This window comes from Corapipo altera, unplaced genomic scaffold (assembly GCF_003945725.1).
Source record: "Corapipo altera isolate COAL_440 unplaced genomic scaffold, ASM394572v1 1, whole genome shotgun sequence".
In the NCBI taxonomy this organism is placed as follows: Eukaryota; Metazoa; Chordata; class Aves; order Passeriformes; family Pipridae; genus Corapipo; species Corapipo altera.
In genome coordinates, this window is record NW_020884873.1 from 41,580,471 (window position 1) to 41,605,359 (window position 24,889).

The 24,889-nt window shown below is 37.1% G+C and overlaps 1 protein-coding gene across 5 annotated transcripts in view; it reads left to right on the top strand.

The window, feature by feature from the left end:
* Window positions 1-24,889, top strand: part of FOXP2 (forkhead box P2) — a 405,788-nt gene that overhangs the window by 44,334 nt on the left and 336,565 nt on the right. For all 5 annotated transcript variants that reach the window (XM_027658815.1, XM_027658786.1, XM_027658843.1 and 2 more), the window contains exon 2: window positions 19,374-19,518. The gene's annotated coding sequence lies outside the window, so the exon portion shown is untranslated. The remainder of the gene's footprint in view (window positions 1-19,373; window positions 19,519-24,889) is intronic.

Consider the following 24,889-nt stretch of genomic DNA (forward strand, 5'->3'; position numbering starts at 1 on the left):
GACAGCCCTTACAGCTTGGTGTGGACTTTGCCTTATTTCCAGCTCTGGCATGGCTTTCTGCATCACTTCTTATGCCTTGTAATGAAGTTAGGTTCTCTTTTCTGTGAAAAATCACCACTGTCATCTCTGTCTCAGTCCCAGTTATTTAAAGAATGTTACAAGTGTCACCTTTCAGAATCAGAACAGGACAGTAAAATGAATTCAGTAGTTTCAAGCAGTATTATCACACACTTTTAGGAACTCATGTAAAATTCAGAGGCATCAGAATGTACAAAGCGTTCATTATTTCTGGTATTTTTAAAAACCTTGTCCAGAGGTTGAAGACTTCAGATATATATTTTTGAACTTTATTCCATCTTGGACATGAAATATGGATATTTATTTTTTTGAGGCATGAAGTTCCTTTAGAGTTGCATGGAATGTATGAAAGTTGGTATAAAAACATTTGTAGTAACGTTATAAGAACTGGCAACACCATAATGAATCTCAGTTGCACAAATATTGCTGGTCTGAACTGAAAACTTATAAGCTAGTAAAAAATAATTCTTATAGGAGAAGTGGTGTATTTTTAGATTTTATTGGCTTATAATAAAATCCTCTGTGTCCATGTAGAACTTCTTGACACACCTGTAAAATATTGTACATCAGAAGATCTGACTACTGAATACTGTGGACAGCAAAAAGGAGAAATGTTAAGATTTTTGAGAAAGTACTCCCTTGGCATTAAATATCATACCTTACTTTTTACCAGGTGTTCTTGTGCTTTTGCCTCCTGCAGCTGTGTATAAACTACAGTGCCTTAAAGCCATCTCAGTTTTCTATTTTTGTTGTAAATCTCTTTGTTCAGTAGGAACCTGTAGTGTTCCTTCATTCTGTTAAACATAATAATAAAGAATATGAACGGAAATATGAAAGAAGGAATGATAGCAGGAGAGCTGTGGCTTGTACCAAGTGAAAGCTGCCCTTCTTTCTGAAGGAGATAAAAAAGGTGGGGCAACATTTGAAGGACTGGAACTAGGAAAGAAATAGGAAGAATCAGCAGAGAGAGTCTCAGAGAGACTTCTGTAAATTTAAAATAATGAAACAAAAGATTTCATAAGAGAAACCAGAGACTGAGATAATTTTCAGTAAAGACTGTGATACCATTTCAGTGCATCAACACCAGTATTTCTTAGATTTCTCTAAATCATTTCAGCATACTAAGTTGATAAATATGTTTTAATTTTTGTAGTTGTATTTGTGATGTTAGTTTTCTCCTAACTCATGCTGTTCTGAAACAGACCAGCCAGCAGCTCAGTAAATGTGGAAGGGAGCAGGTTGGGGAGGAAGGAAGTCATGAAGGACTGGGCTCAATTAGGAGGTAACCTTCAGGTGCAATAGGACTGCATCTGGAGTCACCCACAGCGCCATTGTACTGAGATCTGCAACGGAGCCATCTTCTAGGTAGTTCTTGCAGTTTCAGGATTTCAGAGGGTAGACAAGTAAGGCTGTTGTATAATAGGAGAGATCCTTCAGGATTGTGGTAAAATGAAAAGAGAAACTTAGGCTTGTTCTTCTGGACAAAATTTCTCTCAAATTATCATGTAAGGCATTGGAGTTTTTGTGAATCACTAATGTTACCATATTTAAGTTTTAATTTCCATAATGCCTACATTTGCATGAAAATAGATTTGTGCTCAGAACAGTATCTTACACTCTTCAGATGTTGCATGTTGTAGCGAATCCACATCTTCCCAGTACCACAGATAGTGCCTTTAATAGTGAACTAACTCAGCTTTTAAGGGGAGAATATAGATGCTTCTCTGGAAGAACTGTGGATATTTACTGTGGGTAAAAAATTGGCCTGCACTTTGCTGTGAGTAGGGAGAATCAATATGGACTGAGTAAACAGTTGGGTTTGCAAACAGAAAACATGTATCTGCAGCCAGATGTGTGTCTGGGTCTGGACATGCAGTCTCCTGCAGATTCTTTGGCAATACACAGTATGTAGTGTCAGTTGGAAGATATTGTTGCACTTGGCAGCATAGGCTTTTAGCTTGATAACAAATCATTCTCAAAAGTCACTTTTCCCTAAAGGAGAGTTGTTTTATTCAAGGGTTGGGTTGGAACGTCTGTTTAAAAAGTAGTTCTGAAAACCTTCTAGAACTTAGCTTCAAGCTTTGAAAGCTTGAACAACTGCTTTTCAAGTTGTTGATGACAAAAGACTTAGTCATCATTAATTCTGACCTCTGAGTGTCACCAGTAAAACTTGGCTCTACTACTCTCATACTATTGTTTTACCCATCTGTTATCCCCTGGCATTTTTTGGCCATCATGACTTAGAGGATAACCTTCAGGTTAATGCCTACCTGGGAGTCTCACTTCCAATTTATTAGCAGGACCAAATGGTGCTTAATTCTCCAAATATGTGCCAAAATGCTATCTCTTTGCTTAAGCTCCTGCTCTTTTACTTTCAGGAAGTGTGAGACCTTTCTTCCAAAAACTCATTAAAATGATTTAAGAGTTGAGTGTTTTGGTTTGTAGTAGCCTTTACTCACACAAGTGACAAAGTAGTCTTATGTCTCTCTCCCTTTTTTGCAATTTGCTCTAATAAAGGCTGAAAGTGAGCAGAAGAGCAGAGTACATATAACTGTATGTAAATCTGTTTGGTAAATCCGGGAATAGTCACTCTGTGAAAGACATGATGGCTCAATAAAATGCTCCTTTTTTCCTTTTATTGTTCTCTGTTTCCTCCCCACCTCTTCTAAGTACATAAACAAACAAATAACTTACAAACCCAGCTCTCATTTCCATTGTGTAAACTGGAAGGAAGTGGTACACAAATTTAGATACTCTTTACTGTGAAACAGATTGAGTAGCACTTTGACTGTAACCCTCAAATTGACTTATCTAGGGACCATCGGAAGAAGTGTGAATCTGGGCCTGTTTGGCCAGGATTGCACTAGATGTTGGAGCTACTGGATAGCCAATGCTCTGATGACTTATACAGAATTACAGAATCACGGAATCAACTAGGTTGAAGAAGACCACTGAGATCATTGAGTCCATCTTACAACCTAACACCACCTTGTTCAACTAGACCATGGCTCTAAGTGCCACATCCAGTCTTTCCTTGAATACCTCCAAGGATGGTGACTCCACCACCTCCCTGGGCAGCCAATTCCAATGCCCAGTCAATCTTTCTTTGAAGAACTTCCTCCTGATGTCCAGCCTAAACCTCCCCTGGCACAGATTGAGACTCTGTCCTCTTGTCCTTCTGCTGGTTGCCTGGGAGAAGAAACTGCCCCCCCCCCAGCTTCCTTTCAGGCAGTTGTAGAGAGTGATGAGGCCTCCCTCGAGCCTCCTCTTCTCCTAAATGACCCCAACTCCCTCAGCTGCTCCAGTGTGCTCCAGAGCCTTCACCAGCCTTGTTACCCTTCTCTGGACAAATACAGGGCAGTAGACCCAGCATTTGCGGAGAAGCAAATCTGAGGTAGGTCTTGGGAATAAAAATGTTCCTTTGCTTCAGAAAATAAAGAGATAACATATGAATGAGCTAGAAATAGATTCATTGTAGGTATTGAGCTAGAGACAGTTTTGGAGTGCAGTTTCACAGACAGCTGATCTTGTTACAATATGCTGTTGCTAATTTGTAAGAGAGGGATTTTCACCTGGTCCCCTGCCCTCAGCCCGCCATCCTCTTCCCTCTTCTCACATATGTGGGCTTGTGACCTCTCCTGTACTTTATCTGGAGCTCAGCAGACCCTTCTGTGGGTCAACTTAACTTACCAAAACAGTGGAAAACAAATTTAGCAGAAGCTTCTGTGTGCTTTCTGCCTTTTTTGTGAATTGTATTGGCTCACAGAGGGATCTGAGATCACTGTGGACTGCACAAGGTAAGCAGTGGGAGCCAGCAGCCAACGTGGAAAGGCAGGGAGAGAAGAGGTGGGGAATACTTTTGTGGTAGTAGTGAGCTGCTAAACCCATGAGCTCCATCTTAAGAAACAATCCTGTGAGCACTGATTGACCTGAAAGAATCACCTGCATCACTGTGAGCAGTGTCTCTAAGGATGGTGTTCTCTCAAAACAGTGGTCAGAGTGGGGGTTGCCCACCTGGGAAATCTCTGAATTGAAAAACCTGCTAATAACTGAGTTTGAGACATAAGAAACCAGAGGTTGTGGCTGCTTGCTCAAAGCCTGCATGGTATTCATGTAGATGCAGGCTGGAGTGCATCTGAAGAAAGGAGCTTCTGTGTAATGTTACTTGGGTAGCTGAATTTTGTATTTATCAGAAGTCTTCATACTCAAAGTATTTAGCGTGCATAGTTTTTTTTCTGAGGGCCAACCACTTTATTAGTTCCTCCCAACCATATTTTTGCTGGCATGCACACAATAGCAAGTCATCAGTGCTTCCGACTCAGCATTTCCTCCATTTCCTGGTGATAGAGCATATAATACTGCAACACCTACTTCGTTACAGACAGTATAATTGCACCCTGTCCCTCTCTATGCACTAAAATTGCATGCTTGTGTTGAGTAGATGATGCTTTTCCAGAAGTCTATATATGATGCACATCACCATGGTGTCTGAGCAGCTATATTGGTAGGTTGCTAAATTGTCAAAAGATTTGCCAAGTGTTTTAAGCATTTCCTTAAATATTATTCATAAACTATCAAAAGAAAACTTTGTGCTCTCTACATTTAGGAAGAATTTATTTCTATCTGATGTAAACAAGTCACACACATGCTCTTATTTTCTCTTTAAATGTCAAGGTATTTTTCTAAAAAGGAACAGCAGGAGTTTGGTTTTTTAAAAGTGAATTAGGTTGATCAAAATGTTTACTTCTGGCTCTTTACTTTTTGTAGTCTCTTTACTTTTTTTGTTACAAAATAGCAAATTAAGTAGATTCTGAAATCAGTAAAAGACTGCAGTTTTGACAGAAGATCAGATGGCTTCAAAGCTCACTGTTTTTCTTTTCGTTGCAGTGATAGCATTGAATTGTTACACTGTTATTTGAGAGTGTAGTTCCAGTGAATAGTGTTGTGTTACAATAAAAGATAAAATAGTAAACAGTCTGCAATTTGAGAAGACCTTGCTTAAAATTGGTTTATTACTTTAAAATCAGGTCCCCAAATTTTAGAACCCTGATAACAGCTTATGTTTTTAAATAAAGTTTCACAGAAGAGCAGATGTTAAGGTCTGCTCACCTGCAAATGCCATGCTTATCATGCAAAGAAGGGAGAATTCTTGAAACACAAAGAAAACCTGTGTTGCGAGGCATTATAGAGTATATTGGGGTACTGTGTAATATTGTGGTGAGCTAAAAATCTGCTTGGAAAACAGTTGTTTAGTTTCAATGATGAGGTACCATTTATTAACCTTTCAGTAGATACTAGGATTTTTGAGCAGAAAGCAGCATATCCTTATATTGAAGCTTCTTTGTGGTAGGTGCCACTCTGTTGTAAATTTAACTGACCCTAGGAATATTGGTCTTTTAAAGCATATAAGAATAGGATTTGTGGTTCTGAGTTAATAAAATATGCTGATGCCACTGTAAGCCCTATTTAGATAGACAGCAGTAATCTCTGTTGAGCAGTATGAAACTGTCTGTCTCTAAGTACTGGAAAGCTAATAGTTCACAGCAAGGTAGTACCACATCCAGAGATGAGAAAAATGTGTCTGAAGTCAGAGTAGTTTTAGCTTCATGGTTTTGTTTTCTTGTGTAATTGTGTTCTTTCTCCTGTGCTAATATTGTACATCATGTCAAGTAAACAAGATACCCAAAGAGCACAAAGGAAAAGATGCTTTTTAAAGTTCATACCATGCCTTGGTTTTGCTGATTTTAGCACAAGGAACCGGATTCTTCTGAATCTACACGGTGAATCTGAAGTATGTGAAATTGGTATTAAAGGTGGAGTATGTTGTGCGTTCATAAGAAAACCCATTCAGTTCAATAATGAGGTACATTAGGAAGGCCAAGTTAACGTGTTGCCACATTGTGTGTTTTTGTACAGTGTAAAAATGCTGTTTTGAAGTTTTTATCTTTCATGAAAGGAATTGATAGAATTATGTTTGGAAAGATAACTGTGAATTTGTAATTTTTCTATTGTGTTTGAAATATTTGACATTTAAATACGTGGTTGTATTTACATATGTTGCATTTTCATTACAGCTAATCCTCTTGAAACTTGCTTGGCAGATGCCTTAAGCAGTTTTGTAAAACTGGGACAGATACAGTATTCTACAACCTTGGAATCTAATTGCAAATAAAGAACATTTTATAATTGTATTTTTTCCACTTTTTAAGATTCTCACTTTTAAATTTTAAAGGAGAATTTTCCATGTAAACAGAAAGGGAATAGACTTTAGTAGGGAGCTTATGTCAGAAAATTTACTAGTTGTCACCTTATTTTTTTATAAAATATTAATAATCAATATTTTATATGCTGCAAACATAAAGATTACCTCTTTGTGCTACTTAACAAGTCTGTAGGAACAAACCATTCTGTGTACATTATGAGACACACATATTTTTACAAAAGGCAACACTTTTCAATGTTAAGTCTAAATGATTGCTTTATAATTTGAAAGGAGAGTAGAATAAGAAAGAATTTCTTTGAAAAGTATACTGTTTGTTATGGTCCACAAATACATGATGTCCGTAGGTGCTGGATTTTTGTTTTTGTTTTGGGACTTCAAAAACAAATATCCTCAGCATTTTTTCACCTCCATTTCCTAGCTTTTAATTTGTTCAAATGTCGAAAGTTGTAGCTAAATATAATAAAAAATGTTTGATTCTTTATCTGAACTAACTAACTTAGCAGATACTCTTAAGTTCACAGAATTCAATAGTAAACACTGAATTTAAACAGTCTGAAGTACAAGGGAAAAAAGTAAATCTGTGTTCCTCTGTGGACATATCCATTGTAAAACTTGAAGTACAATCTAGTCTTAAAGATTTTTTTTCTACTAATTAGAAGTTGATTTTTTTCAAAATCAGATCTCATTATGTTTAGAAAAATATCCAGCAATTCCTCCTCTCTTCCAAGTACATTTTTTCTTACAGTCTACTCTCTCGCGTGATTCATTCTAACGGCATCTGGATTTGTCCGTTCAAACATCAAGTGCTTCACTAATGCTCCTGAGCCTCTTTCCCTGGCTTCCCATATAGAGGAGAGCTGCCGACCCTGCTAGGAGCTCTGCATTAGGTAGAGACTACATCCTATGTAGATGTTTAAAGTTAAGTAGGATGAGTCTGATTTTAATATTGCATAAAAGTGAGTAAAAATGGTCCAAACCTAAATTCTTTGACCAGGCATTTCCAGTTTACTGTTTGACTCTGAGTTTGCTCCTTGTTAATCCTTTGGTCTTTGCTTTTGCATCTTGTTTTAGTCTATATAGTTCTCCTGAGGTACTTGTTTTCCTTGACAAGAGCATAAAAGGTCCTCCAAGTTGATAGCTTTTTGATATTTGTATTCTTACAAACCTTTCACACCTTTTTTGTAGTAAGTTGCTGCTTGGTGGCAGCAATTTATTATCAAATACCCAATGGCTGCATCGAGCCAGCTCAGTGTTCCTTCCAAAGCTCATCTGCCTTTTGAAAAGCACAGAACACAGTGGGAGATTATACCTTTAAATTTATTTACTGAATTTGTCTGTATGTGTGTTTCTCATGTGTTTGCAGTTTGTTTCGGCCACACTGAGGTCTCAAGTCTTACTTTTCTTGGTCTTTGTGGAAGGACGGAGGATTCCCCGGAATCATGGAGGTGTTTTAGAATTGTTCTTGATAAATGCATATGTTAAGCCAAATATGCTTTGTAAGCCATACCTCAAGACACAATGTCTGGTCCCAAAATATGTAATTTGTTTGAGTACCGCCAAGATAAAGAGCAGTAGGTCACGGAGCGATAAATAAGCCCTCAGCTTCCACAGTGGCTGTGTTGGGGAAAGCTGTCCTGTGCTTCAGGGAGATGGCAGAAGTCTGCCCCTGTCAACAAGGTCTGTAAGGCTTATTTCCACCTTTTACCAATGTCTCTCTCTTGGACATCACTTTGGCAGGGAACTGGGCTTCCAGCTCTCTGCCAGGCAGCGGTGGAGAGGTTTCCTACCTCAGTCCTGACCTTCCCCGTGGCGGCTGGGTGAGATGGGCATCCCTACCATGCTGGGGCCTCTCTGCCTGCCTAGGATGTGGCACTGGTGGGAGCAGAGGGCGGCAAATAATGAACAGGCAATTAAATGGCTTAGTAAAAGAAGACACAGAGTAAATGCTGTGTGCTACTCATCTTTGATTTTCATAAACACATACATAGTATCCAGTGAATCGGGAACTAGGATGAATGTTATCACAATTTTGATGCAAACACTTAAATGGCTAATCTGTTTCTAAATGGTTATGTTTTTAATCTCAAGCCTTTTTACGTGGCTGAGCTGCACTTTTTTTCTAACTTGACTTTGTTTTATAGGAGAAGTATTTCTTATCAGATTGCTTAAGCTCTGAGCTGTCATGTAAATATGTTCTGTCAAGTATATAATACAGATTTTAAAATTTGTCTAAATATTTATGCTCTTGAGGGGATCACTGTATCTCTCAACAGACAGTTACAACCTAGTGAGTAAATAAATTTTATTTCTTTTTTTCCAAGTCTTTTTTTGCCAGAAATTGTAGCTGTTTGAAAGATACTTGAATATCACAAAATTCTGCAAGATAATTTTGCTATTTACTTGAGAAAAGAAGTACCTCTGTCCTTAAGCAGTACCTAAAAAACTAAAGATCAAAATATGAACTAAATGAATTTATATGTACCATCACATTTAAAGTATCATTAGAAATGCTGGAAAGCACTTTTTTTTTTTTATTTTAGATTTGATTCCAGTGTGTTTTCCATGGATTAGTTTTTTCTTATTTTAGTAATTTTTCTGCCTGGATTACATTGGTAAGATCTGTGGTGTTCTGAATCTTTGAAAAGAAACAATTGAAAGTTCAGTGAAATTCAGTGGAGGAAAGATTGGTAATTTTCATTCATTTCCAGGTAATGTGCTGTGTTTTTCCACACTTGTATGAGAAGGAAAATTATTAATACTGAAGTTTAGAATGTAGTTAGTTTGTAATCAATAAGAGTTACAATAACTTTGATTGATATCAGATACAAGATTGTGGTAATGTTGAACACCTCAGAAACTCTTCACTGATAAAAAAAGATCTTGCAGTTTAAACTGGTGGAAGTACATTTTGGATGATAGTCTATATAAGTCATAATACATTCTATTTGCCTTTCTTTTTACTTTGTACGATAATAAAATATATCCAGAGAAAATAAATCTGTGATTTTAACATCTTTTGACAAGCACATTAGACTGTAGAAAGAGCATCCAAGTTGGGGCTCGGGGCATATGGTGCTACCTTCTGCTAGCATAGCTCCAGAACAAGTCACTGTGTTCACCAAGGGGTCATATTCAGACTCTCAGGTTCCTTCCACTGGTCTGGGGGAAAAAAACCACATTTCCCCTTCACATGGAAAAATTAGAACATAAACTGCAAACCTCTCTTCTCTGGGATACCATCATTGTGTAGAGAACACAGAGATGCCATAAGATGTTTTGCTATCAATCAGGTTTTTTTGTTAGGGCATTCAAAAAAGGCTTCAGAGAAGTTAAGCTAGACAAAAATGGTGTTGTTTAATAATTCACAAGCTAAAAAATGTGTTAGCACTACACATCCTCAAATTAGCCTATATAGATATTTATAACTATATTTTTAATTCTGAAAAGAAATATAATGCTATTTTGAAAGAACATGTTTATATCTCGATGTGAAATTTTAGAAGCATTTAAAATGTATGTACATTCAAAGAATAATTTAAATGCTTGTTTTGTGAATAAGTAGCAACTCCCACAAACTTACTTTTCACATCTACCTAGATTGTCTTATTTTATTTAGATTTAAAGACTGGTATTTATGATAGATAATCCAAGTGTTGTGTGTCTTGGGAATTCAACATATGGATGGGGATATGGAAGGCATTAGTTATATGAGATTTGTTGACCAGCTTTTAATTCAGATTGTCATTTTTAACACACGGCAGTGCAGATGGTGAAGTTTTGACTGTCCATCAGAGCCCCAATACCTTAGGGACAGCTGTTGCTGATAAATCATTTTACATGCTTTAGGTCAAGAGTCGTCAAACCTGTTACAGCACCTGCTTCTACATATGTAAATCTGTTGTTTTGTCATTTCATTAAACAAGGAAAAGTAGTGGTCTCTCTTGGCCGTAAGTAAGTCTGGAACATAGCCCATACAAAATGAAATGTAGCAAGAAGACAACTGTGGTTTGTGCAGTATAGCCATGGGATGCTGCTTCTGTTTGGGGGCTTTGTTTCTGGAAGACTGCCTGTAATTTGGAAGGAGGATAGAAAGACAAGTATATGTTTGGAGGCGAGAAGAAAAGGGAAGGTGTTTGCTGTCATTGACTGTAGGGTAGTTGTGAAGTTTGACATGCCCAGAAGCCAGCGGGTGCCATGTGGGGCTCCCCTACACTGCATACCTCTGTTTTCATCATCTGGTGAGCCTGCAGCATGATTTCCAGGCACTGGAGCATACAACATGTCTACTTCAGTTTGGAGCTGATTGATCCACGGTACAGAACATGCTTATGGGATCTTCCCTTGCTATAGAAGAACATAAATGATTGAAATGCTTTCTTAAGAAAGAAAAGTATCATTTGTTTACGTACTTCAGAGCCCAGCAAAAAAATTCCTGTCAAATTGCAGCACACTGTGAGAGCTGGGGATTTACTGCACAAGGTTATACCTGGGCTTTGGAAACTTTTAAGGTGTTTATATTTGTTTAATTTTTCTGATATATATAGAGAGAGTTCAAATCATGAGGAATAAACTTCTTTGTTTATTGCACTTTGGAAGCAGGGCTGTGGCATGTAACAGAAGTGGCACTTAAGGATTTTTTTTTTTTAAGCAAACTGACAGAAGATTTTATCCTGCGCTGCCATAGATTGCTGTGGGGGAGAAAGGGAAATAGTAAAATTATTGAAGAAATGTTGCATGCTGTCATTTTAGATTATGTTGTTTTGCCATGAAGTTGCTGCTAATTTTTTTAAAGACACTGTAAAATTCCGCTGTTGCAGAAAGTACCACAGTAGCGCTGTCGTCTTTTAATTATTTCATTCCATGGCTAGTTTGTCAACAGTATATTAATCAAGCCACCAGCAAAAATGCTTTTTGAACATTTTATGGAGAAAAAAGAATACCCCCCTGACCTTTCAACTTTGTCAGCTGAGTTTTCCCATTTCTGACACTAGGCATTATTTTTGCAAAGGTTGGAATTTTAACTCTTCAGTGAACCAGATATCATTTTTATTGGGATATTAATTCTGGTAGGTGCTAATCTCATCAAGATTTGCAGACATTTTCCTTCATAGGCCATTCTGATTTGTAGCTTTTTCTTTTCACAGCAGTATTAAATACCAAACCTCTCTGATATGGAAGTTCATTAGAGATATGTCTTTGATGGCAGCCCCTTTCAGGGCTTCAGTTTCAAATACCTTGATGTAAAGCTTAAGAAGCCATTGTGTTGTAAGCCCTCCTTGATGTGTCTTATTTAGATCTGCATAGTAAATCAAGGAAAATAAATAACAAGGCAGCAGATGGAAGCATGGAGATAAGGCCAGTGAACAATTGTATTTGTATTTTGTTATGATGTTGACAGGAGCTAAAATTCACTAATCTAGTTCAACTGATCTGCATTTCAAAGAAATCTCATTTAGCAGCAACTTGAAGGTTTGGAGGATAAAGTTCTTTTATTGCAGCTTTTATTGCATTCTTTGCTAATTTATCTGGTCAAGATTTAGCCTTGCTTACTTAAAGCAGCAAGCATGTTACAAGGAGTCTTAAATACTACGAAAGCATTAATGTCTAGACTATGAACTGAAGGTAATTACACATCCAGCAGTGAATAGGCTACATTTAGGAAATACTGTTGTCCAAATGGAATTGGAAGAGAAATGCAGATAAGGTATTTTCCCCCACTTTCTCAGTTTCTTTTTAATTTCTATTCTTTTAATCTTGTAGAAAATGAATACATAGGCAAACATAAAATTATTAAATATAAAAACCAGAATTTCTTGAATTGTGAGTTCCATCATACTATACTTTGCTACTCAGTTTACAAACTGATAGCTCATATTAAGGTTTCATTTAATGATCGTTCTCCTGTACTGTTAAATGAAACTATTGAAAAGTGGACAATAGTTCAATAGAATGATGGGCTACAATTGTTTCATGTGTGCTCTAAATGATGTAGACAATGTATACAAAAGTTAGGTACTTCGTATTAGCTACAGTATAGCCATGTCATTTGGAAAAAATATGATAAATATATTGTAAAACTCAATGTCATTAAAATGAAGAGGGATATAAAGTAGATTTTAAGGTTTCCTTTTGGAATTTTGAATAAGTTATTTAATCTTAAGGCCAAAACCCAGAATTTTATTTTGATTTAGTTTTCAGTTTATAATATAAATACTAACAATGGGCTGCTTAGAGTATCGAACACAAGATGTCCATACCTATGTACAGATGTAACTGTAATAAACCGAAGCATGCCAGGCTGGTGTGCATCCACTATAATAATGGGGCCCAGTTCTCTAAGACATGTAAATCAAACCCAGCAGCTGCTGCATGTTAATGCTATAGTCCTTGCTGCCCTTCTGCAGCCTGTCTTTGTCATAGAGCCTACACCTGTGCCCTGAGGACTGCACGTCCATCTCATTTGCAGTGTGGGTCTTTGCACTCCTTTGTAGTGTGTCTTTGAAGGCTGGAGAGGAGCGGAGGGGGAGGCAGGTGGGGATGATGGTACTTGGTAAGTTGCAGTGGTATCTGATAGCTTTTGACTGCTGGATGCCATAGCCTAATCAGATCATAGGGTGGTAAATGCTTCTTTAGTGGTAGTAGTACTGGCTTAGGCATCTTTTGGTTCCTTCTCTTCGCTCCTGTACCTCTGAAGATGCTCATACAGTGATTTGTGGGTTTGCAAAGTGGACTCCATAAGCTTGACAGCAGCTTTCATTTTGCTACTTACTTTTAATCTAGCTTAGTTCCTCAATAGGGCTAATCATGTAGCTCCATGCATACTTGCCTTGGCAGAATTCAGTGGCCAGTGCTGGGAAGGGTGAGGTGGTACTGGTTCTGCCTCTGCCACTGGAAGAAGTGTTCATGAGTCTACGCCCCAAGACGCACAGGGTGAGCTTCCCATAGCAGAGCAAGCCATGCCACATCACGACTGTGTGGTCCCACTTTATCCAGGTTAAGTGTCCTCACTCTCCTCTTTAGCAGGGATGATCATGTTTTGGTCAAAAGTTGGTAGCTTGTTTTGCAGGACTGTTTTAAAGTCAGCCAAAGGAAGGAGTGAGAGTCTCAGGTGGAGCTGAAGAAGAAGGTGAGAGAAGTTAGAGTTGCGTCAGCCCCAGAGTAGAGTGGTTCAAGTCATTGTGCTGCTGCATTCTCTCTGGAAATTTTACCTTTACCCTCCAGACCACTATATGCTCTGTATGCTTGAAATGAAGTAAACAAATAGTGATTCAAAAAGCTGACTTGCACTGCTTTGGGAAATAAATATATACTAGACAATGTAACAATCACAATTAAATAAATCAAACTCTCGTAGAAAACTCCACAGTGTATATGAACATTTAATTACAACCAAGTCTACCAAAATTCAGAAGGGAAATTTCGAATTTAGAGGTGTCCCAAGGATGTCATGCTACTTACAACACCCAGGAGCAAGCAGGTCCACAAGAGCAAGTCCCTTCAAGCCCGGATATGTTCACATTTTTAGTTTGGCTCTACCTTCTATTGTATAACAATGTAAATCACCCCCTCAAAATAAACATATGCTCTTACTGTCTGGCCTGCCACGGTCTCCAGAATTTTATCAATCATAGTCTGTTTTTCAAACCTCATGCCCTTGTACCTTTGGCTTCAGCATCTCTGATCCTCACTCCATCCAGTCTAAGCCTGTCCTGTGTTCTGGCATTGCCTAAGGTGACAAGGAGGGATCCTGGCTGTCACTGAATGCTCGCCTCTTGTCCTCCTGTCCCTGCTGGCTCCATGCATATTTTGTGTTCCTAACAGAGCTGCGGAAGGGGACAACATTTTCAGCAAAAGGGAGAATGGGGGAGAAAATAAAGGAGAAATAGAGGAAAAAAAAGGCAAAATGAAGTTTTATGGAATGTCTCACCTCTCTCTCTGTACAGAAACCTTTTACACCCCTGCCAGTCTTACAGGAGTTCTGCAGCACTGTAACAGTACTACACATTAATGAGTGACCTTCTCTCAGGTGATAGGGTTCCAAACCAGTTAGCAATGAGGTGAATTAAAAAAAACAAACACTTGAATTCCTGCTATTGTGACGTTGGTGTCAGTGTTGATTGCATAACCCTGATGAACTGAGTTGTGTGTGTTGTTGCATGTCTGGAATCACACCAAACTGCTCAGCATTCGTTTCTTCAGCTCCTGCTGTGTGTTCCTGTGCTGAATGACAGCCTGGAAAGAGAAGGGCAGATAGAGCTGGAAGGAATATGGGGGAAAGGAGATGGCACTCTTCCCACTGGAGATTGTTGGAGAAAAATATTCCCAGACATATTTTCCACAAGAAGTACTATACAAATTTACCACTATCTCTTTAACATTCCCAAGCTTGCATATTGGTTTAACAACAGTTTACCAACTATTGCATCTGTTTGTCCCAAATCTAGCATTATATCTTTGTTGGCGGATTGCCTTGTAGAGTTAGTTAACCTGTGTCTTCTCCCATCCATCTAGTATATATAGCATTTACTTTGGGATTGTAGACAGGTAACCATGCAAGGAATTATTTAGACACAGGTCTTACCTTTGTTTTAATGCCAATCCATTCACTTACAATTCAGTTTAAAGTTGTATTTCTGTTTAATATATTTTAAATAAGTCTTGAATAAATTTGCAAGCAAAAAAAAAAAAGAGTATTTCTCTAACTCTTAATGTTGATCCAAATCCAGAAGATTTGAAGAATTTAGTACACAACTGATGAGAGGAATAGTTTTTAAAATACTACAAATTTTAGTATGTGTTTTCAGGTCCTGCAGGAGATCCATATAGAAAGCATAGGGAAGATTATTGGTTATCTTAAAGGGGCTGATGCATGTGCTCTAGTAGTAGAAAGACCGTTTTACCTGTAGATAAATAATTTGTCCTGCCTATCTCTTTTTATTATGTAAGAGAAGGGAAGTATGCTAACTCTGATGTTTTCTGAAGTATTGCTTTTTTGATCATAGCATAATAAGATTTCTTAAATTGCAGAGTAGCCAAACAGCTTCATTCAGTTTAACAGCACAACATTTAGGGACGTTTGCAGTATAACAGCTTTATTGCTTTCAATGATTGATCTCTTGTTTACTTATTGTCTTGTTTCCAGTTTAGGACAATGATGGCACAGATCAGCTGGAGGGGATTTTAGCGCAGATATATTTGTGTCTTTTGTTGCTGTATTTTAATACATCTTCCTTGATAATGTTTTCAGCATTTACTAGCAAAGCAGTAGTTATTTTTGCAAGTTTATGTTTTTGTGAGATAAGATTTCTGGGTAAAACCTTTTAGATAAACACATTTCTGAAGACATGTGATTGTAATACTACCTTAGTCTAACTATACAATTACATGTGAGAGTAAATATTATTCAATATTAAACCAAACCAAACTTAAAATGCCAATCCAGTCCTTGATTGTTTATATGCTATGATTTCAGGCCAAATCCTTCTCCAGTCTTTTGCTTAGTTATACCCAATCGGTTATAGATATGGAAAGTGAAATTAATAGGATGTTTATGAACAGAAATGGAATTTTATATCATATTAATCCTAAAAGTAGTAGGAAACTTGCTTGTATAGTCCTCAATACTTTTTCTCTAATGCGTTTTTCTGTAGTGTACTGTAAAAATATGTGAAAGTCATGAGATAAAGTATTTTATCAACACTTATTTGGGATGGCTTTGTAATGCAACTGTGTGTTTATGAATTGCCAAAAAAGTCCCATATCTGTAATGCTAATAAGATCACATTACAATATATAGCTTTTACTTTCTCTCTTAGGTAATTTATGGAAATGGTGTGAGCTTGCACACAAGCATAGCTTTTAATACCCCATATTAATATATGTGTACTCTGGAATATATTTGTATCTTTAAACTTACAGGTTACTTGTATCACTGTGCTGTTTTGGAAACAAAAAACATAAGCTAAGAAATTCTTCATGTAAAAATTTCTTCATGTATCTTTGATATAAGTGGATTTCCACCAGGAGTATAATTGAATTAAGGAATATATAGAATACATTTTTAAAGCAGGCATGAATTCTCGTTTAGCCTTCAGATGGAATTACATAAAAAGTAGTTGAAAAGAAAGAATTCTTAGTTTATACGATTTTTTGGGTAACTGTTGATTCCTAGTGCTTGCAACTGAGGTAATTACATATCAACTTTTCCCCCTTTATGTGCACTTGTGTGAGAGAGTCAAGATGTTATTCACAGGAAGATTTTGTAAACTTTTATTTAATAGTAACTTGAAGCCATATATAGAAAGAGTGAAAATCATGGCTTTTATTTGATGGCCAGTAGGTAACCACCTTCTAATACCTGTTCTCATGATGTTCTTTCTGAGTGTTTAAGTAATGGCAATGATAATTCTGCATTGTTATTGCTACTGTCCGACTGTTTTCAATAGGTTTATCCTGCAATAGTGTTTTACCTGCTGTAGTATACCTGGAGTCCACTTCATTAAATTTTGCCATTTTGCAAGAAGCTTGTCTTTGCTCATATATCAGTTCTAAGACATTCAATTCTTGTTTGCTACAGCTTGCTCTTATTTATAGTTAGAATCACAGTGACATGAAGGATATCAAGCAGATCTTAGATTCTTTTTGAGCTGTCCGGGTTATATTCCTACCCTTAACATTCTAAACAGAAAAGTTGGACAAATGGTAGGAGGGAGAGATAGCCTAAAATGTTGCTATAGGCCAGTGGTACATAGGTCTTTGATCATTAGCATGCTGTACAGTGAATTTTCTTTCATCCTCTGTGCAGCCATTTGAGCTGCAGAAGCAAACAGAAAAGAAAACATTGTAGCAGCCTCTTCTTTTTCAGAGGGGGGAATAGATGGAACAGTAAACATACTTTGATCCAATATATCAAGATGACCAAAAAAAGTGTCGGTTATTCAAATTCCTCACTGTAGGGTCTAAAAAGAATGTTAATAAATAGGTGTGTGTGTAAATGTAGTGGAAAATTTCTGATTTTTGAGTGAAACGTTAGGGTATTCATTCGTGCATCTTGCAAAAGGGACTTTGGTTGCATACTGATGTCTGAACAAAGTTATTTCTGTCCTGTTTTGTTTTTTTGTGCTAGTACAGGCTGCTTCTTCATATAACGTGGCAATGCACGTCTCCATATAGGGATACTTGGTGCACAGACATAAAGATCTGTATCTAGCAAGGCAGCAGAAAGGACTGGTTATATTCCTTTGGTGCACTTGGTAGTTATGGATAGAATTAATTAACATAGTTTTTGCTCAAAAGTGACATGCCGGTCCATGACAACAAAAAGTGTTTGTTCCTGATGACAGTCATTCACTTCTACTGGTTCAGAAGGCTTCCCTGAAGGAATTTTAATTGATCTGCACTTACCCAAAATAAATCAGAAACACTGCTGTATCCTAGAGATTAAAGCAAAAGAGAAGATAATGGCATACAGAGTATATGATGTTTAAGGTTTGCTTTGAGATGAAACTTGGGACATGGAGATGCTGACTTGCATTTATATAAGTGTTGAACTGAGTGAAACTCATGGATGAAGTTACAGACTCAAACCCATGAGACTGATGAACAACTTGAGAAGCAGACCCTTGCTTTATAGCCCTCCACTCTGGCTGCCTTGGGACTGCAGATTGGAGAGAAGAAGGCTACTGCTGCTTTACAGTAAGACTTCACTACATGCTTAATAAATTTGATTGATATTTCCAAAACACCATCACCGCTGAAAAAGTAAAATAAAATCAAATGAGGTAGCAAAGTGCAGAGGATCATGGGATTTCACTTTGTTGCTCGAAAGGATCTAGCCTGTACTTCAAATACAACTAAGATTAGACGCCCTGTGTACCTGATGCAGTAATTCTGGTTCTTGACTGGTGAATAGATCAGTGTAGAATGGATATAAAATTTGTTGACTTAGCACTACCATAAACGAATATACAAGGAGATAGGACAAGTCATCCTGCTTCAGACCAATGATTCACTTAGGCCATCCTCTATATCCAGTGATGACTGTCTTCCAAGGGTACCTCTACTCTCCCTTTTGACTCATGAAACCTCCTTGCATCAACAGCATCCTTGGGAAGAAACTCACAGTTCTGCTACCCAATTTTTGGAGAAGAAACTCCTACATTTCCTTTTGGACTTGGCTTTTACGAGGCAGATCTTGAATTCAAGGGATAGCGAACGGACAATGTCTGTGCAACTTTTCCTTCTTCTTCACACTTTTGTCATTTTCTATCGTGCCCTTCCTTAAGTCATCTCTTTTCCAGTCTGGATCGTGGTGGTATACTGAATTCTTCCTTATATATGGAAACCATTCTAAGCCTTTGATCATGTGTATTTTCTTCTCTGAACCTTTGCTAGTTAGTTCTGTTGCTTTGTGTTCTTTGCTGGACAAGAAACTGGATCATGCTTTTCAAGATAGGGATTGATACAATAGCAAGTGATGTGTTAACACTTTGTTCTTTATTTCTTTCTCAATAATTTTTACCATTCAGTTTATAGATTTGACTTGAATGGGGTGGTGAGTTTTAAGTTTTCGTGGAGCTACCCATCATAAACCCCAGGTCTCACTTTCTGACCAGTAAGACATAGTGCAATAGAAAGCTGTTTTGTTTAACAGAAGATTCAGATTATAATATTTATCAATAATGGCTAGCCAAGGTGGTTTCCAGTGAACCTGTGCTCAGCAAATTGTGATTGCTTCCTGAGCAGTAAGTATTCACAGTGTCTTCGTGGTACAAAAGAAATAATCAATAATGTAAAATTATCTTTTAATTTTGCGCTTGCTCTTTTAAAGTAATTTAATCTTGTTATTTTGAATCTCAGAAGTGAAGTAGGTGACTGCTTTAGGAGTAGTGACTACTTCACATATTTCATACATAGAAAGATGTGAGATGTGTACAATTTCTTTCTGCGTGTGCAGTACATGTGTGTAAGAATGACCCTGAAGTGTATTTTAAAGAGATGGTTGTAATACCTTGCTATAAAACACAATACAGATCCTTGCACTTACTGTGTTCCCTTCCATTTTTATTCTTAGATAACTTCAAGTGAAAGTTAAGGACCTTTTGTCCTTATTTGCCGTAGAGGAGACAGACACTTTTGTAAGGAGCACCAGTTTGAGCAAAAAGGAAAAGACCATCCCTTCCCACAGCACAGCAAAGTGACAAAGACTCTGAAGAAATGTAAGTGATTTATAACTGAACGGTGGCTATGGCTGTTTCTACTGTGGATTTATATGGTCTGTAGGAGGAATACAGTACCACATCACTGAAAAGTATTGCTTATAGATGTAAAATATGGTTTAGGAAAAAATTTGTAGAGCATACAGAAAATACGTACCACTTCTATGTTTGTGTGATGGTAAGCTATGCTACAATTATTTTTTTTTTCCAAATGGCAATTGTTAATGGGAATGAAATGCTGTAAGAGTCACAAACTTGCTTTTCTACCATTCTCTATTCATCTAGATCTGGGTTAATTTAAATAGGTAGAAATTAAGTGGCTGAATCTCAGACATCCTAGATTTGCTTACCCTCAGGAGGGAAGCAGGCATCTCCAGAGGCCAGTCCAGCTCATTCTGAAAGTAATGCCTGGGGAATGAAGTATTACTACTCACTCAATAGCTTGTGTTGACTGCTAAGCTTTAGCCTAAGTGTTCAGTGGACATTTTAACCTGGCACATCTGTGTCAGATGCAGTGCCAGCTTCTTTTCTCCTCCCCATATTGTTGTTCTTCCTCACGCAACACGTGTGGCTGTTCATAAATTTGGAGAATGGATCTGACTGAAAATAACCAATTATTTGTAAGGTTTTGTTTTCAGCTGGGTTTATCCCAGCCTTCTCCTATATGGGTGTCCAAGGACTGTCACTGGTACAAAGGGTGATGGGGGTGGGAATTAGCAGCCAAAAGTGTGGGGGAGCACATGATAACTTCTTTTGGCAGCTGTGCTAGTTTCTGCAGCTTAAATTGCCTGGTGAGCTATAGTCTCAGACCTTGTAGATATTTTTAGTGCTCTGTCATTTATAAGAGTGAAAAAATGTGAGTGAGGCACTCTTACTTATTATCTAAATGGGGAACTACTGTTTTGTTGTGCATTTCACACTGTGGTAGTGCAGAGTCTTCTCTGTCCTTTATAAATTAAAAGTCAGGCTTCCAAACCCAGAAAATGGTCACCAGTGGCTAGCAAGTAAGCAGGTGTCTTATAGAGATTTATAGTGTAGGCATGATACTGTAAAATTCATATATACATACATAATTTCTGAATCTTAAAGATGATAGCCTGATTTTGTATAACACCAAGCATGATGTGTGGGTTGGGTGATACCATATGATTAATGGCTGGACTAATTTAGGCACAAGATCCCTGCTTCTCCTGAACAGTAAAATACTGAATAACATTTCATTCTCACAGTAAATACCTGATGGGAGGGTGTAAAGAAGATAAAACTAGACTTTTCTCATTGCCACTTGGTGACAGGATGAGAGGCAGTGGGTGCAAACTGAAAACAGAAAATTAAATTTTGTTTCCATTGAAAAATAATGTAAAAAACTTCTTTACCAGGAGGATGGTCAAACACTGGAGCAGATTGCCCAAAGAGGGTGTAGAATCTCCATCCATGGGCATACTGAAAACCCAGTGGGGCAAGTAGCCTGCTGCATCTGACCCTGCTTGATCAGGGATTTAGATTAGATGAGCTCCTGAAGTCCTTTCCAACTTTAGCTATTCTATGATTCTGGGGATAATTATAGGTAAGCAAAATCAGAAAATGTCCTGCTATTTTATTTTATGACGTTTAAAGTTTAATTGTTAAAAATAATTTTTATATTTTGATGTATTTAGATACTCGGTATAGTCTTTTACTTAAGTTTTGTCTAAAAATGAGACATGGCAGAATTTGAGAGCTTTCTAAAATGTGTTAAATAATATTTCAAGACTTTTAATTATAACTATGAAAATCACATTGAAGTCTGTGAAAATATCTTTTAGCTGTGAATTAGCACCATGATTCACATGATGTGGACAGTCACATGATGGGGATTTTAGATGTTTAAAATAGTATCTTTTTCACTTGATCCATGGCAAGGAAAATACATTTTTAGTATCATTTTGTGTTGGAAAAAAAAAGACATAACTAGGAACAGAGCCTTGCAGGAGAGCTCCATTAATCTCCAATAGAAATAGCTGTCTTCCTGAAGTCTTTTCAGAGGTCAAGGAGACGTAGAAAGTGACTTAAAAATGCATTATAAACTGTTTTCAGTTATTTGCAAATGGGTATTATGAGATAGTCCATAATTCAAGAGGATACCAATGTAAACATGTAAAAACTGGTCAAAGGTGCTGTGAGACTTCACAACATTGCCTTTTATCTTCTATGAATGTGTGATTGAGGGGCTTCCTTGTGTTTTGCAATACTTAGGAGAAAGGAACTCTCTCTTCAAATGTCAGCTTTCTCAGCTTTCTTGAATTTTAACTTTGATTATTTTGGCACACATTTTCTGTTCACAGTTTTGCTATAGGTAAAAGTTTCTGTCAGATGGGTGTATAATTTCTGAAAATGAAAAAAAAAGGTCTAAAAAAAGGTCTGCGACCTCTTCTTTGCTTTTGAGCAAGGACTTGAAATTTAAAAGGAAAGCTTTAATGGGTTACAAGATGTGTCTTTTGCCATGCTTCTGAATGCCTGTCCTTATTGCACTGAATTATAAGCTTTTGAGAATCGCTGCTTACTCATAGTCAGAAGAGGCATATTACTTTGTCAGCATATTCTGAAAATATTCTCTGTATATTCTTAATCTTCTAGAAATGACTGAGCCTGTCCTGGCTTGGGGATCAAACACTGTATGGCATTTCAAATTTATAGATCCCCCGCTATTTTCATAAAAGGGTCTTGTTTTTTGAATTTTTCTGGGACAGTGTATTTTGATTTTTTTTTCTGCATTTTCTGCTTATTTTTCCCATGTACTTTTTGAGAAGGATGTCAAGAGTGGGATTAATTTCCCCTGATGTTACACCTCTAAAAACATAGGTGTTGTATATCTGAGCTGGTCACTATAGGCTTCTTTAGTCAGTGAAGAGAGATGGATGGGAGGATTCCCATAGACTCTTTTTATTTCTGTCTTTAGATGAGATGATTCATCCTTTGGAGATGCCCGTTTCTGGTCACTGACAATAAAAGCAACCTAAGATGACTGGCACAAATTTAGACTTTTAACTTTTCTATTAAACATTAAGGCAGATAAATTCCACCTCATGTGACATAATGGGAACCTTAAGAGGCAGTAATGTTACCACTGACATTGATAAAAACATCCTGCTTTCACATGAGTAAACAAAATTATTTCAAAAAATTATTTCTTTATGCTCGTGGTGATACATACAAGCTTATTAAAAGCAAGTTTTGCATATTGCTTAGATATTGTATGTAACCATTAAATACTGTGCTTAATTCTATGAAGTATCAATAGATATTGGGTATTTTCTTATATTTGGTTTCTAGGTTAAGAAATGCAAATGTTTTAACTCTATGTCATTACTTAATTTCTAGTAAGATAATAAAAGAGATGTATCATGAGATTCTTGCATTGCTACTTTTTAGCTTGCAATAGAAGACTGAAAAAATCTGGTGTTAATATAACAGACAAAAATGCACTTCTAGCTGTTACATCAGTACTTGGTGGCTGAGATTTTCGCTGGTAAATACACAGAACTTCACTGAAGCTGACAAGCTGGCTCTTTATGTCGTTGGTACAAGTTTTATATGCTTGCATTTTTTCAAGCCTATAAGATTGTTTGGCTTTATTTGGACTGGTTTTGTATAATTCCCATACTTCTGCTACTTTAAGAGTGTTTAGTTTTGAATGGAATTTTATGCATTATCACAAGAAAACACTAAAAAGACCCCACATCTGAAAAAATTAAAAGGACGTTTCAGCCAAGGTGCCGCTAAACAGAGGATGTGGGAATAGTGAATAACTGCATATTTTTATTGAACTGTAAATTTTATGATTGACATTTTGTCCTGACCCTGTTAGAGATTCAAACTGAGGACATCCAACAGGCTGAGAATATCTGGGTCCAGTGAATGAGTTTGAGTACAGAAACCTGAAGAGTTATCTGTTCAAGAAACTCATTAATGACTGTATCAGAATTAACAGAGCAAATATTGTGCGTAGCATAGGCATCTAAATCATCAAAAGATTTTTAATAATTAAATTTCACATGGGATCAGTCCTATTCCATGTAGAAAGTGAATCAAGTTCTCATCACACTGTTATTCTGACTCAAAATTTGTAAGCAACCTGAAATTTCAAATAAGGAAAAGATGTTCTGATTGTTGCAGGCATTTTTGGAACATATAAATATTTATTGATAGGTGTTCTAAAACTAGCTATGTACTAAGCATCTTGTTTCAAGTTACACACATGCAGGAGAGGAAGGAAAACTTTTTGCCAGCATGTCTTTATTTCTTCAGCCTATGTAAGCTCTCTTGTCTCTAATGGATTTTGGATGATTAGATTTCTGAAATAGTTGAGAGCATTGATTAATTGGACCTTATGCCATTCGGACTGTCAAATTTCTTCATTTTCTACTTTGTGAGAGGTAGAGTTGTATTACTTTGATTTTAGAGTTCTTTCCTGTGGGATAAGGGAGTGAAAGCTGGGTTATAGGCTAAATAAGGATGCCAGCTAAGCATATGCCTTTTGCTAAAATGACATTTTTATAGAGTTTGGTGTCCTCCTGCATGCAGTTCAGTTCCCTGGCATTGAGCTGTTCAGGAATTGGAAATGGTATGAAACATACATTTGTGATGGAACAAAATATTCTTCACATAAGTAAATACTTATATAGGATTACTGTCTGTTGGTAAAGACCTGCAGTGTTATGCTTCAGAGGTAGAAGCGTTTGGATGGTAAAGAAGGGATTCTTGTATACGGTTAACAAAGCATGGTGATATCCTTTGCAGCATAATTCGTGACATATAGTAATAGTAATAATACACTGCATTTCGTCTGAGGATTTCAAAGAAATATAGGAAACATCACTGAATTAAGTACCACCTTAACCCCCTGTGGGAGCACTGTTAAGACTTGGGTCTTATGCAGAAATGAATGCAGAAATACCATGTCATTTTTATGGTATATTGGTCACTGTACCCTTGCTGTACGCAGGTAATTCAGGAACCTTCAGTCATATGTATCTTGATTGGTATTTTCCACATGGAGATCATAAGGCATAGAGAAACAGACTGACCTGGTTCAGGCAAACAGTAACTTCAGCATAAGTGTCCCAACACCAAAATCATCCAAAATAGTCTGTCTGTTTTCAGCAATAGTTGGCTTGGGCTCCTGGATCTCTTTACTCTTGTACAGTTTAAAGCTCTGTGGGATATTACAGAAGGTAACACTGTGCAAACAGTGCTGTTGGAACCTGGCCATTTAGAGTAGCAATTTCATGAGTTCTGATATGCCGATACATGTATGTGTCAGAAAACCAGACTATTTTTATGTGTTAAAAGCATCGGTAGGAGATACACTAAAGAAACATCTCTTCAAGGG